Below are 16640 nucleotides of genomic sequence, written 5' to 3' on the forward strand. Positions count from 1 at the left end.
GAAAAAACTTAGAACTCACCAATCGCCCCTAATGAATGCCTCTAGGCTTCATCAGTCAGGCCTCGCTGTCTTTGGTTCTTTCTCTGGAACACTCCCTTTTTTGTAAAATACAAGACAGCAACTCATCCCACACTGCACTGAATTCCCTCCCTCACCAAATCCCCAGACTTAAGCACTCAGCCTCAATGCATTCAACCAAAACTGTGGATGCTGGAAGCATGAAATAAAAACAGAAAGTGCTGTAGATACTCAGCAGGTATGACAGCGTCAGGGGGAGAGGGAAACAGAGTTAACATTTGAGGTCAGTTCTGATGAAAGGTCACTTACCTGAGATGTTGAGTGGGAGTTTACAGCCTCGCCCGAGCAAGACCGGAAATTCCTGCCCGAGGTCAACGGACATTTCCATCTTCCGCCCCTTGTCCGCTCCGATTCCATGGGGTGGTACAATTCTGGAGGTTAAGTCTGTTTTTCTCTCCATAGATGCTGTCATGCTTGCTAAGTATTTCCAGCATTTTCTGTTTTTATTTCACACTTCCAGCATCCTCATATTTTGCTTTATAATTATGTCAGCTCTGTCACAATGCCAGTCAGAATGAGAGGGTACTCAACTTTGTTGGTTGATTGGCTTCCCACAGGTTCCCGGCAGCATTGAATGTACCCATGTGGCAATCTGACTAGCCCAGAACAACCAGGATTAATCATCAGCCACAAAGTTTTTCACTCTATCAAAGAATGCCGATTTGCAACCACAAAATAACTGGGTGGCATTCTCCTAAAACAATTCTAAGTGTCGAATTTGCGTAAAAACTGGAGTGAATCACGTTGTTTATTTCAGCGGGAGTTTCAAAGTGAATCTCTCACACTCTGTGCACTGCAGAGTGCACTAGCGTGATTCACTCCAGAAACCAATGGGCCGGACCTAATCCCACCGGAGAGGCCGGCACAGAGTGCTGAGTGGGCCACTGCGCATGCGCCAGTCTGTCAGCGCTAAGATCGGTGGGTGCACAGTGGCCCCTATCTGCCGGCCTTCCGATTGCTGGCCAGCTCGATCGCTGGCCAGCCCCGCAATCCTGCATCGTTGCACCCACGGCCTGATCACTAGCCCCCCCGAACAGCATTTCCTCTTTAGTATCCCTGCCTGTAACGTGGGAGACTGGGGTTCAATTTCCCGACAGAGAACTGCCAAGTTTATGGGGCAGCACGGTGGCACAGTAGTTAGCACTGCTGCCTCATAGCGCCAGGGACCCGGCTTCAATTCCAGCCTTGGATCACTGTCTTTGTGGAGTTTGCACATTCTCCCCGTGTCTGCGTGGGTTTCCTCCTGGTGGGTGCTCCAGTTTCCTCCCACAGTCCAAAGATGTGCGGGTTTGATTGAGTGGCCATGCTAAATTGACCCTCGTGTCTCGAGGATTAGCAGAGTAAATATGTGGGGTTACGGGAATAGCGCCTGGGCAGACTTGATGGGCTGAATGGCCTCCTTCTGTACTGTAGTGATTCTATGATTCTAAGTCCAGGCCCAGCCCTGATCCCCCCTACCCCACCTCCCGGCCCGTCTCAATCTTCCGCCCCACACCCCTCTCCACCACCCAACCCCCAGCTAGGGCCAGGCTGGCACTGCCAAGATGGCAATGCCCCAATGGCCAAACCCTCTGGGGGTTCAGCGAGCCCTTCACTCCAGCGGGGTTGGACCGCCAGCTCCTCGCAAGTGGGAAGCTATAGTAAACCCCGCTGGAGTGAAACACTCCTGGCTAGTGGGGGGCGGGGGAGGGGGTGGCGTGGCAGGAGATTTCAGAATCAGGCCTACAGGATTTACACGATTTTCAGCACTACAGGATTTAAATTATATTAAAATTACCTGCTGCATATATTAGGCAGCTCTGTGCCGGAAATTGGCACGGAGCTGACAGCACCAGGAATCTGGCGCTTGGAGGTGCACAGAGGCCGTGGTGCCCAGTGCAAATTGTGTGAATTGGCTGCCACTAGAGTCTCCCACCCGCTGCAGCAGGATGGGAGAATCGCCCCCACTGTCTATGCAACATTGCAGAGAGGCAAATTGTTTGATAAAGTCCTGGAGACAGTATTAATTATCATTTAGAGAAGCACAGTGTAATCAAGGGTAATCAGCATAAATTTAAGGGAAGGTCATGTCTGACATAAATTTAAGGGAAGGTCATGTCTGACTAAATTGATTGATCTCTGGAGGAGATAATTAGAGGGTCAATGAGGGCAGCATATTTGATATAATTTACATAGCTTTCAAAGCTTTTAACATGATTACATATGGCAGACTGGTCAGAAAATTAAAAGTTTATGGAATCCAAAATAAAGTGGCAAGTTAGATCTAAATTTAGTTCAGTGGCAGGAAGCAAAGGGCTATGGTCAGTGGTTGTTTTTGTGTTTGGAAGGATATTTTCAGTAGAGATCTGTTGGGCTCAGCTGGGCTGGTCTCTGCTGTTTGTGGTTTATATCAAATATTTAGACTTAGATACAGGAGTCAGGATTCTTGCTCGTCCTTTGAGGCAAAGGTGACCCTATTCGTCACCTGGCGTATCTTTCTCTTTTTTAACAGCCACTTGAAAAGAATATAATTCGTAATGATTTGTTTGAGCTGATCCTCCTCAGGGATATTTTCTGTGTATTCCAAAGGTGGCTCGATTAGCTTGTGTCTGGAAATTAACCCAGCCAGGGTCCCATTGCCTAAGCGATTAGACTCAATGGCAATAATCTGGATGTTATACCTAGTCAGCTCTCCACCGACAAGGGCCGTTCTTCTGTCAAGTTTGTTGGTTGTTCATGAGGTGGTATGTTCCACGTACCAACAGTAGCTGGTGTCACCTTTACTTTCTTTTTTGAGGTTAATATGAGCCCCAGATGGCTCCCATCTTTGCCCTCTCCTCATTTGACTGTAGCAGGTTTATTTTATTCGAAAAGAATATACTTACCAATTCAGTGAGTACTTAACTGGTTACATGCTGTGATTATAAAAGAACCAACAGGACAAGTTGTCTGATCAGTCTGCCATGTAGAACCAAGTTTTCTTTTCTTAACAAAGAAAGGAGTTAGCTCTATTATAACTAAACCAATTTAAGTAAAATAACAAAATTAAAACAGCACGTTCTGGCACCAGTCAGTGAGCAGGCTATACCAGACTTCTTATTGTGCAATGAGATAGAATTAATTGCTGACCTCAGTCAAGGAGCCCTCAGGTAGCAGTGATCATAATAATATTAAATTTTACACTCAGTTTGAGGGAGAGAAGATTAGGTCAATGTTTTAAATTTAAATAAGAGCAATTATGGGAGCATGAAGCGAACAGGCAAATGAGGTTAACGGACATGTCAATAGAGATGCAATGGCAAATATTTAAGGGGATATTTCAGAATACATAGAGTAGATATATTCCAATGAGAAAGTAAAATTCCTAGGGGGTGACCCACCATTCATGGTTAGCTAAAAAGTTAAAGGTAGTATCAAACTCAAAGAAAAAGTATACAATTGCACAAAGATCAGAGGCAGATCAAAAGATTGTAGAGAATATAAAAAACAGCAAAGACCAAAAGAAGGAAAAATTAGAGTGCGAGAGAAAACTAACTAGAAATGTCAAGGCAGATAGTAAGAGTTTCTATCAATAATTTTAAAAAGAATAGAGTTAACAAAGTGAACTCCAAAGATGTGCAGGTTAGGTTGATAGGCCATGCTAAATTGCCCCTTAGTGTTAGGGGGACGAGCAGGGTAAATAGATGGGGTTAAGGGGATAAAGCCTGGATGGGTTGTGCAGACTTGATGGGCAAAATGACCTCCTTCTGCACTGTAGGGATTCTATGATTCTATGAATATTGGTCCAACAGGAACTGACTCTGGGGAATAAATGATGGAAAATAGAAGATAGCAGATGAATTGAACCAGTATTTTGCCTCAGTCTTCACTTTAGCTGATACAAGAAGCATCCCAGCAATAGTTATAAATCAGGAACTGGAAGAAAGGGATGAACTCGGGGAAACTTACAATCACTTAGCAAACTGTTGCAGTTGCAGGCTGACAAGTCTCCAAGTCCTGATGGTCTTCATTCTTGGGTCTGAAACGAAGTGGCTAATTAAATAGTTGATGGATTGGTTTTAATTTCCCAAAATTCACTAGATTTGGGAAAGGTTCCATTAGATACAAAAATATTTATTCAAAAAGGGTGGGAGATAGAAAGCAGGAAGCTACAGGCCAGTTAGCTTAACATCTATCATAGGGAAAACATTAGAAGCTATTATTGAAGAAGACATAGCAGGGCACGTTGGAAAATTCAGGGTAATCAGGCAGAGACATGATTTTGTGCAAGGGAAAACCATGTTTAACCAATTTATTGGAGTTCTTTGAAGAAACAACAATAGCTATAGATAAAGGGAACCAATGGAAGTACTGAACTTAGATTTCCAGAAGACACTGGTAAGGGGCCACATCAAACGTTATTGTGAAAAGTAAAAGGTCGTGTTATAAAGGGTAACATACTGGCTTGGATAGAAGATTGGCTAGCTAACTGAAAACAAAGGATGAGCATAAATGGGTCTTTTTCTGGTTGGCAAGATATAACAAGTGGCATGCCACATGGATCAGTACGAGGGCCTCAACTTTTTACAATTTATATTATTGACTTGGATGAAGCAGTTTAAAGTTTATTTATTAGTGTCACAAGTAGGCTTACATTAACACTGCAATGAAGTTACACTCCGGCACCTGTTCAGATACACTGAGGGAGAATTTGGCCTGGCCAATGCACCTAACCAGCATATCTTTTAGAACGTGGGAGGAAACCGGAGCACCCGGAATAAACCCACCCAGGGAGAACGTGCAGACTCCGCAGAGACAGTGACGTAAACTGGGAATCTTCCAGGCAGCATTTGACCAAGTCTGGCATCAATGAACCCCAGCAAAACTGAAATCAATGGGAATCAGGTAGTAACCTCTCTGCTGGTTGGAGTCATACCTTGCATAATGAAAGATGGTTGTGATTGTTGGAGGTCAATCATCTCAGTTCCAGGACATCAGTGCAGGAATTCCTCAGACTGGTGTCCTAGGCTCAACCACCTTCAGCTGCTTCAGCAATGACCTTCTTTCCATTTTAAAGTCAGAAGTGAGGATGCATGCTGATGATTGCACAATGTTCAACACCATTTATGATTCCTCAGATACTGAAGCAGTTCATACCCTAATGTAACAGGATCTGGACAATATTCAGGTTTGGGCTGACAAGTGGCAAGTAATATTTGTGCCATGCAAGTGCTAGGTAATGTCTGCCTCCAACAAGAGAGAATCTAACCAGTGTCCCTTGACATTCAATGGAATTACCACCACTGAATCCCTCACTATCAGCATCCTGGGGGTTGCCATTGATAAGAAACTAAACTGGACTAGTCATATAAATGATGGAATACTTTCTCCTTGCCTGGATAGGGGTAGCTCCAACAACACTCAAGAAACTTAACACCATCCAGGATAAAGCAGCCTGCTTGATTGCTAACCCATCCACAAACTTTCACTCCCTCTACCACTGACACACAGTGGCAGTCATGTATACCATCTACAAGATGCACTGCAAGAACTCACCAAGGCTCCTTAGACAGCACCTTCCAAACCACAGACCGCTACCATATAGGACAAGGGCAGCAGTCACAAGGGATCACCACCACCTGGTTCCCCTCCGAGCGAAACATCATCCTGACTTGGAAATATATTGCTGTTCCTTCACTGTCGCTGGGTCCAAATTCTGGATTTTTCTCCTAAATGGCACTATGGGTGTACCTACACCTCATGGACTGAAGCAGTTAAAAAAGATAGCCCATCACTACCTTCTCAAGGGCAATTAGAGAAGGGCAATAAATGCTGGGCTACCCCATATCCTATGAATGAATAAAAAAGATCCTTGCCAAGGTGCTAGTATCTACGCTTGTGATTGTTGCAGAGAGAGTATGTGAATTCTTGCAGGGAGAGTATGAGAATGTGACCCTCTAAGGCTTGCTCTTCCTCCTCAGAGGCAATTGTCAATCCCACAGGGCTGGCAGGGTCAGGATAAGAGGGTTCATTCGCTGTGCAAGACACACTGAAAAAAAGGCGTTAATTGGCATTTCAGAACCTCCATCAGATGTGCACAGTCACAATATTCAAAACCATGAGCAGCATATGGATCATGATATTTGACACCTTGCAAACATTAAAACATACACGCATCAAACTCACAAGGTTTTTGCCAGGAAGCTTCCCAGCCTTTGAAGACATAAACCAAACATGTACAATTCAAGTGAGCATGCCAGGCCTAAGTCCCCTTCCTCGAGTCCTCTCCCCCTCTCATTCCAGATTTGGATTCAGCCGTTTGCTTTCTCACTAGCCCCAGGCCGACTTCCAATCTCGCAGGTCCTTTCTGCGGATGAGAGCACCAGAACCTCCTCTTCCTCCAGTGGCATGAGGATTGCCAGATCAGGCACCCCACCTCCAGTCTGTTTCTTTCACATGCAATGTAGGAGCACTTTTCCTGAAATGAGTAACCTTGCAATAATGATTACTCTCAGGTGACTTAATTTTATCACACTTCCAAGTTAAGAGAGGGATGCATGACCTGCACAATGGTTGACAGCCAAGACGCCATTTAAGCCTAAGGCCACTGCCCCATCCCCGATCCTCGGAGCCACAACACTTCCTCCACGGAGGTATCGGGGCCATGAACAGTGACAGTGGTGCATAATGCTGCCTTGGGGGTTGCAATATTTTCCAGCCTTCCCTGTAGCTTCTTTGCACAATAATGCACATAGACCAGAATTTTACATTCGGGGGTCAGGTCTCAAATTATGTTGGGCGTGCTTCCTGACATATCACGCACCTGTGCAATTTTGAGATTGACGGGTCGGATGCACGCTCACTGATAATAAAAAGGCCAAATAAAGCCATTAACAGGGCAAGAGATAGCAATTTTACACTGCATGTGCTATTTTCAGCTCATCACATGGGCAAAATGTGTGGATGGAAAACACATTTTTACCATTTCCTCATCCAAGGACGGAATAAAGGCCCCCAAAGGACAAACACTTTTTCTGTCATTGCCTGTTCCTCACTGTGTGATTACAGAGCTGTCCCAGAGTTTCTGAGGATTTTGGTAATGTTTCAATCCTGCTTTTCTATTCTGTTTTGCATCTACTGGAATTCTTTGAGGATGTAACTAATAGAGTTGATGAGGGCGAGCCAGTGGATGTGGTTTATTTGGACTTTCGGAAGGCTTTCGACAAAGTCCAACAGAAGAGATTAGCGCCTTAAATTAAAACACGTGGGCTTGGGGGTAGTGTATTGAATGGATAGAAAACTAGTTGGCAAACAGGAAACAAAGAGTAGGAATAAACGGGTCTTTTTCCAAATGGCAGGCAGTGACTAGTGGGTTACTGCAGGGATCAATGCCTGGATCCCAGCTATTCACCATATTTATTCATGATTTAGATGAGGGAACTAAATGTAATATCATCAAATTTGCAGGTGACACAAAACTGGGTGGGAGGGTGAGCTGTGAAGATGATGCAGAGATCCTTCAATGTGATTTGGACAAGTTGAGTGAGTGGGAAAATGGATGGCAGATGCAGTATAATTTGGATAATGTGAGGTTATCCACTTTGGTAGCAAAAATGGGAAGGCAGATTATTATCTGAATGGCCATAAGTTAGGAGAGGGGAATGTGCAATGAGACAGCATCTGCTGCCTGACTCCAGAGGCTCATCATCTGCCTTGGACTCAGCATGGTCCTGGTCACTAGCTGTGCTCCCACTGGCCGCACCCTGAGACCTCACTGCTTCTGCCAGCTCCTCAGGTGAGTGTGCCCTCACCACTGTGCGTTACCCACAGAACCTACAACCTAATGCCCATTGATGTGTGAGTATCTGCGTTGATGGCTGGTTCTGAGAGAGAGATGGTGTGACACTGGTGCAAGTGTGACGGCTTCCTCTTAGCATAATGGTGGCTTCTTCGGGGCACTGGTGGCTCCTGCAGATGGCACATCTGTGGGAGGAAGACAAAATATCAGTAAATTCAACCATCATAGTCACTATGCATGCTGGGTGGGCTGAGGAGAGAATGGAGACTTGTAGCCTGGTGCCACCTGCACTGAAACTTCAGTAGGCACTCTGGCTGTGACAGTTCCATTTGGAAAGGACCCTGTAATGTTTCCAGTACCCGCCACATGTGCATCAGTGAACTGCACTCTTATTTTCATCCGAGACCCCCTTCTCACCATGACCAGAGGAGTGAACTGGCTGATGGCACTCCAGATCCAGTGCATCATTTTCACGTTGGTGAGGATATAGAGATTTGGAACGCCAACACCCATTCTCCAGTGCTCTACAGCATTATGGCATCACTTCTCCTGACAGGAAATATGAAAAGCCTCATTAGTTCTCCATCTCTCTGAAGATCCATCCCAGTTTACCCCATGATCATGAGTGGGCCAGGTCACAGTGGCACACCTCACCCTCCAATATACTGATGCCAATTGTGCTGATATCCCAGCCTTGGCAGAGTAGGCTTCAGTACCAGTTGACGCACACACAATCTTACACCCCTGCACGTACAGAGGAATGGGCACCTGACAACACTTCTCTGAACAGGTCTGTGCCTTCTCTGTGCTTACCCTTGCCAACTACAGATCATTGAACTCTTTGTGGTACTGAAGCCACACGCACCACGTCATGCCCACTGACCTGTACGGTGACCTCTGCCCAAAAAGTTTTGGTCAGGTAAGGGACCTTCACTTGCTGTCCCTGGGCATTAGGATGTGACGCCTGGCACTCATCCCCTTGACCAGGACTTTCAGGTTCTCATCTGAGAAAGAGGGGCCACAGTGCCCACTCAACTTGCCCTTCAGCTTTCAGTGGCCACTATGTGCTGAGACTATTGCCAGATAACACAAAAGTTATTTTAATGGTTGCAATGGTTGGTCTCCCCCAAAACTCCTGGCAGCCTTCAGTGGGCACCTGATATTTTCCTACGCCCGCACACTGAAAGTCCAACCAGCCGTTGTGTTTCATGCTGGGCAGACCTTAAGTAGCCAGCCAGTATAATATTGTGTGACAACGTAATCTTGGCTGGGAACTGGTTTTACATGCACTTCTGCCCGCAGTGACTTTGGGCACACCCTGAAGTTAAAGCTCAGGCCATGGTGAGGACTTATTCACCCTTGAGATCTCAAGCGATTACTCAGCCTCTTCCTGCATTGTGTCCATGCTGCTGGCCTCTGTGGCCATCTTGTCCCAGGCTGCTCATATTATAGAGGGAGGCCTCCTCTTCCCATCAGATGGCATAAGGGCCTTGTAATGGGCACAGCCTGGTGCAGGGTGCGGAGGGCTTCATCATCAAAATTTGGGGTGGTTCAGGTCCTTCTTCCCTTCTCTGGCCTTGCCTTGGCCATCAATGGAGAAAAACATGTTAGAACTAAGCAGTTGCTGAATTTTCAGATCTTAATATCACGTGCATGATCAGATTTAACACCATCTGTGTTCACTAGCAACAGCACTCAGTTCAAAGCCTCTGCAGAATTTAACACGCTTTTCAGAATAATAACACTTACCTCAGCACTTGGTCCTGAGCTAGGGGTCGTTCCCTCCCTCGTGCCTTCTCTGGGCTTTTAAAACATCTGTGTTTAAATGTTTTGCTTTTATCTGCATGAAGTTCTTCTCATCACATTACAGGACGAATGGGATCGCACCAGAGAGGGCACAGAAGAGATTTGCCACAAATTGAGAATTTTATCTGAGGGGTAGGGCCTGGGTGGGATTGTGGTCGGTGCAGACTCGATGGGCCGAATGGCCTCTTTCTGCACTGTAGGGATTCTATGATCTATGATTCTATGAATGGTTGGATTTGAAGAGGTTGTGGGAGATGTAATTGAGGTGTATAAAATGATTAGGGAGATAGAGTGGATAGGACCTCTTTCCATTAGTAAAGAGGTCAATGTTCAAGGGGAAAAGATTCAAAGCAATAGGTAGAAAAATAGAGGAGAGTTGAAGGATATTTTCTTAACCCAGAGTGTGGTGAGGGCCTGGAACACAATCTTTGAAAGGCTGGTAGAAACATTCACTTCATTTAAAAACACTTGGATATGCACTTAAGGTGCCGTAACTTACAAGGCTTTGCATCAGGACCAGGAAGGAGTGATTAGAACAGATAGCTCTTTTTTTTTGTCTAGCAGAACACAATAGGCTGAATGGCCACCTGCTGTACCATAAATCTTTCAATGTTTCAATGACCACTTCCAACCTGGATGCAAGTGTTGGCTGCTAAGCCACAAGAGATACACACTGCAGACCTGGTTTGAAACATGTGTCAGAAACATGACCATTCAAGTCAAACATTGATTGCCACACTAACATCGATATGTGATTGAACTGGCATGCTGCATATATATGAAAGGTGCCTTGACAGATCTGGAAGCACCCTTCAGCATGCCCCAACTTGGTTCTCCAGAGTGATTTTGATTTATTATTGTCACATGTATTAACATACAATGAAAAGTATTGTTTCTTGCGCACTACACAAAGCATACCGTTCATAGAGAAGGAAATGAGAGAGTGCAGAATGTAGTGTTACGTCATAGCTAAGGTGTAGAGAAAGATCAACTAATGCAAGTTAAGTCCATTCAAAAATCTGACAGCAGCAGGGAAGAAGCTGTTCTTGAGTCGGTTGATGCATGACCTCAGACTTTTATATCTTTTTCCCAATGGAAGAAGGTGGAAGAGAGAATTTCTGGGGTGCATGGGGTCCTTAATTATGCTGGCTGCTTTGCCGAGGCAGCGGGAAGTGTAGACAGTGTCAATGGATGGGAGGCTGGTTTGCGTGATGGATTGGACTACATTCATGACCATTTGTAATTCCTTGCGGTCTTGGGCAGAGCAGGAGCCATACCAAGCTGTGATATAACCAGGAAGAATGCTTTCTATGGTGCATCTGTAAATGTTGGTGAGAGTCGTAGCTGACATTGCCAAATTTCCTTAGTCTTCTGAGAAAGTAGAGGCATTGATGGGCTTTCTTAATTATAGTCTCGGCATGGGGGGACCAGGACAGGTTGTTGGTGATCTGGACACCTAAAAACTTGAAGCTTTCGACTCTTTCTACTTTGTCCCCATTGATATAGACAGGGGCATGTTCTCCTTCTGAAGTCGATGACAATCTCCTTCGTTTTGTTGACATTGAGGGAGAGATTATTGTTGCCGCACTGGTCCACCAGATTCTCTATCTCATTCCTGTACTCTGTCTCATCATTGTTTGAGATCTGACCCACTATGGTGGTGTCGTGAGCAAACTTGAAAATCGAATTGGAGGGGAATTTGGCTGCACAGTCATAGGTGTACCAGGAGTATAGTAGGGGGCTGAGAATACAGTCTTGTGGGGCACTGGTGTTGAGGATTATTGTGGAAGAGGTGTTGTTGCCTATCCTTACTGATTGTGATCTGTGGGTTAGGAATTTCAGGATCCAGAGGGAGGTGCCGAGGCCCAGGCTACGGAGTTTGGAGATGAGTTTTGTGGGAATAATGGTGTTGAAGGCTGAGCTGTAGTCAATAAATAGGAGTCTGACATAGGTGTCCTTGTTATCTAGGTGTTCCAGTGTTGAGTGCAGGGCCAGGGAGATGGTGTCTCCTGTGGACCTGTTGCGGCGATAGGCAAATTGTAGTGGATCCAGGTAGTCCGGGAGGCTGGAATTAATTTGTGCCAAGACTAGCCTTTAGAAGCACTTCATAATGATGGATGTAAGAGCCACCAGCCGATAGTCATTAGGGCACGCTGCTTGGTTTTTCTTAGGTACCGGGATGATGGTCGTCTTCTTGAAGCAGATAGGGACCTCAGGTTGTTGTAAAGAAAAGTTGAAGATGTCTGTGAATACTCCTGTCAGCTGATCCACACAGGATCTGAGTGCTCGTCCGGGTACCCCATCCGGACCAGTCGCTTTCCGTGGGTTGGCCTTCGAGAAAGCTGCTCTGACATCTGCAATGGTAACCCCAGGTACAGGTTCATCCAGGACTTCCAGGGTGGAGGGCGTGCTCTCGCTGACCTCTTGCTCAAAATGGCATAGAATGAATTGAGCTCATCGGGGAGGGTGTGTTGGAGCTGGCGATTTTACATGCCTTCATCTTGTAGCTGTTATGTCTTGCAGACCTTGCCATAGTCGGCGGGGATCGGTGTGGCTAGCCTGGGACTCTAGCTTGGTCCGGTACTGTCTTTTGGCATCTTTGATGGATCTCCTTAGATCGTATCTGACTTTCTTGTATAGGTCAGTGTCACCTGACTTGAACGCCTCAGACCTGGACTTCAGCAAGCAGTGGATATCCCTGTTCATCCATGGTTTCCGGTTGGGGAACACACGGATTTGCTTCTTTGGCACACAGTCTTCTACACACTTACTAATGAAGTCAGTTACTGTAGTGGCGTACTCGTTCAGGCTGGTCGCAGAGTTTTTAAATACTGACCAGTCCACTGATTCCAAGCAGCCCCGTAGGCTATCATCCCATTCCTCAGACCAACATTGCACGACTTTCTTTGATGGATTCTCCCGCTTCAGTTTTTGCTTGTAAGCAGGAGCAGGAGCACAGCCTTGTGTCTGATTTGCCAAAGTGTGGGCGGGCGATAGAGCGGTAGGCATGTTTGATATTTGTGTAGCAGTGGTCTAGGATGTTTGGGCCTCTAGTAGAACAGCAGACATGTTGGTGGCCATGGTTTACTGTGTGCTGCATAAGATTGTGCAACAGCGAGACTTAAACCTACAGGAAGACTATGGCGAACTGCTCAGATTTTCTTTGGATGACTGGAGGGGGTGTAGGAAGAAGAAGAGAAGAAGGAGGGTGATGAGAATGATGCACCTTCAATTGCTCACATCACTGCCAGGTATGCCTTTATAACTGCAAAGTTGCTTTAGTGGACCCATGTCACTAGAAAATGCAAACAACACTCTTCCTCTCTCTTCCTCAACATGCTATTGGGGTGGAAGTAGGTGGGGGTGAGGTATGGGGTGTTGAACCATAACTTCACAACCTTCAAAATGCTGCTATGACTCCTACCATTTCAAAAACTTTAATGCCCTATTATCTTACAGCTGTCCAACATTCCCTGACATGAATACCTCACTTAATCTTCACCCGCCATGTGCAATGTCACAGGAAATTAAATTGTAACATTTTAAAACCAATATGAACTTCGACCATCCATTCTTCGGGTTATGGGTATCTTGCTTGGGAACTCCTTGGTCTGGATGAAGAATAGGAAGCTGCCAGACAGAGCAGCACCAGCTGCTTCAGGACAGAGGGATAAGAGTGTCAAGAACATGTGCACCTATCTTTTTTTTCTGTAAAGCGTTATCGTGTGTATGTAAAGCAGTCCACACTTTCACTAGAAATGTGCATGGAGTTCACACCTGCTGTTCCGTGAAAATTGTGTCTAATCAGCATTTGAAAAACTATAAGTTTCTGGTTGGCACCTGCAGGCATGTTCATATTGTGATGATCATCAATTAGCCCAAACCTTACATGCCAAATCAGAACTTTCAATTAGGAATTAACATAGCCCCAATTTTTACTCTTTGACCAAAAAAACCCTTCTTTTTTTTATTGTCCCACCAAGGCTCCCATTATGTTTCAAAAATCCCTTAAAATCCCCAGCAGAAGGCAAACAGTAAAAGACAATAAGCATTTAAGTAGTGCTGAATATCCTCTGCAACAACTATCACCAAATCATAGAACATAGAACATAGAACAGTACAGCACAGAACAGGCCCTTCGGCCCATGATGTTGTGCTGAGCTTTATCTGAAACCAAGATCAAGCTATCCCACTCCCTATCATCCTGGTGTGCTCCATGTGCCTATCCAATGACCACTTAAATGTTCCTAAAGTGTCTGACTCCACTATCACTGCAGGCAGTCCATTCCACACCCCAACCACTCTCTGCGTAAAGAACCTACCTCTGATATCCTTCCTGTATCTCCCACCACGAACCCTATAGTTATGCCCCCTTGTAATAGCTCCATCCACCCGAGGAAATAGTCTTTGAACGTTCACTCTATCTATCCCCTTCATCATTTTACAAACCTCTATTAAGTCTCCCCTCAGCCTCCTCCGCTCCAGAGAGAACAGCCCTAGCTCCCTCAACCTTTCCTCATAAGACCTACCCTCCAAACCAGGCAGCATCCTGGTAAATCTCCTCTGCACTCTTTCCAGCGCTTCCACATCCTTCTTATAGTGAGGTGACCAGAACTGCACACAATATTCCAAATGTGGTCTCACCAAGGTCCTGTACAGTTGCAGCATAACCCCACGGCTCTTAAACTCCAACCCCCTGTTAATAAAAGCTAACACACTATAGGCCTTCTTCACAGATCTATCCACTTGAGTGGCAACCTTCAGAGATCTGTGGATATGGACCCCAAGATCTCTCTGTTCCTCCACAGTCTTCAGAACCCGACCTTTGACCCTGTAATCCACATTTAAATTAGTCCTACCAAAATGAATCACCTCACATTTATCAGGGTTAAACTCCATTTGCCATTTTTCAGCCCAGCTTTGCATCCTATCTATGTCTCTTTGCAGCCTACAACAGCCCTCCACCTCATCCACTACTCCACCAATCTTGGTGTCATTAGCAAATTTACTGATCCACCCTTCAGCCCCCTCCTCTAAGTCATTAATAAAAATCACAAAGAGCAGAGGACCAAGCACTGATCCCTGCGGCACTCCGCTAGCAACCTGCCTCCAATCCGAAAATTTTGCATCCACCACCACCCTCTGTCTTCGATCAGACAGCCAGTTACCTATCCAATCGGCCAACTTTTCCTCTATCCCACACCTCCTCACTTTCATCATAAACCGACCATGGGGGACCTTATCAAACGCCTTACTAAAATCCATGTATATGACATCAACTGCCCTACCTTCATCAACACACTTAGTCACCTCCTCAAAAAATTCAATCAAATTTGTGAGGCACGACTTGCCCTTCATGAATCCGTGCTGACTATCCCGGATTAATCCGCATCTTTCTAAATGGTCGTAAATCCCATCCCTAAGGACCTTTTCCATCAATTTACCAACCACCAAAGTAAGACTAACCGGTCTGTAATTACCAGGGTCATTTCTATTCCCTTTTTTAAACAGAGGAACAACATTCGCCACTCTCCAGTCCTCTGGCACCATCCCCGTGGACAGTGAGGACCCAAAGATCAAAGCCAAAGGCTCTGCAATCTCATCCCTTGCCTCCCAAAGAATCCTAGGATATATTTCATCAGGCCCAGGGGACTTATCGACCTTCAGTTTATTCAAAACTGTCAGGATATCCTCCCTCCGAACATCTATTTCCTCCAGCCTATTAGCCTGTAACACCTTCTCTTCCTCAAAAACATGGCCCCTCTCCTTGGTGAAGACTGAAGAAAAGTGTTCATTCATCACCTCGCCTATCTCTACTGACTCCATACACAAGTTCCCACTACTGTCCTTGACCGGCCCTAACTTCACCCTGGTCATTCTTTTATTCCTCACATAAGAGTAAAAAGCCTTGGGGTTTTCCTTGATCCGACCCGCCAAGGACTTCTCATGTCCCCTCCTAGCTCTCCTAAGCCCCTTTTTCAGCTCGTTCCTTGCTAACTTGTAACCCTCAATCGAGCCATCTGAACCTTGTTTCCTCATCCCTACATAAGCTTCCCTCTTCCTTTTCACAAGACATTCCACCTCTTTCGTGAACCATGGTTCCCTCACTTGGCCATTTCCTCCCTGCCTGACAGGGACATACCTATCAAGGACACCCAGTATTTGTTCCTTGAAAAAGTTCCACTTTTCATCAGTGCCTTTCCCTGACAGTTTCTGTTCCCATCTTATGCCCCCTAATTCTTGCCTAATCGCATCATAATTACCTCTCCCCCAATTGTAAACCTTGCCCTGCCGTACGGCCCTATCCCTCTCCATTGCAATAACAAAAGACATCGAATTGTGGTCACTATCTCCAAAGTGCTCTCCCACAACCAAATCTAACACTTGGCCCGGTTCATTTCCCAGTACCAAATCCAATGTGGCCTCACCTCTTGTCGGCCTATCCACATATTGTGTCAGGAAACCCTCCTGCACACACTGCACAAAAACTGCCCCATCCTAACTATTCGACCTACAAAGGTTCCAATCAATATTTGGAAAGTTAAAGTCCCCCATGACAACTACCCTGTGACCCCCACACATATCCATAATCTGCTTAGCAATTTCTTCCTCCACATCTCTATTACTATTTGGGGGCCTATAGTAAACTCCTAACAACGTGACCGCTCCTTTCCTATTTCTAACCTCAGCCCATATTATCTCAGTGTGCAGATCCCCCTCGAAGTGCCTTTCCGCTGCCGTTAAACTATCCTTAATTAACAATACCAATCCTCCACCTCTTTTACCAGCTTCCCTACACTTACTGAAACATCTATACCCCGGAACGTCCAACAACCATTCCTGTCCTTGTTCTACCCACGTCTCCGTAATGGCCACAACATCATAGTCCCAAGTACCAATCCACGCCCCAAGTTCATCTACCTTGTTCCGGATGCTCCTTGCATTGAAGTAGACACACTTCAACCCACCTACCTGTCTACCGGTACCCACCCTTGACCCT

The sequence above is a fragment of the Mustelus asterias genome, chromosome 7, assembly GCF_964213995.1.
Source record: "Mustelus asterias chromosome 7, sMusAst1.hap1.1, whole genome shotgun sequence".
Lineage (NCBI taxonomy): Eukaryota > Metazoa > Chordata > Chondrichthyes > Carcharhiniformes > Triakidae > Mustelus > Mustelus asterias.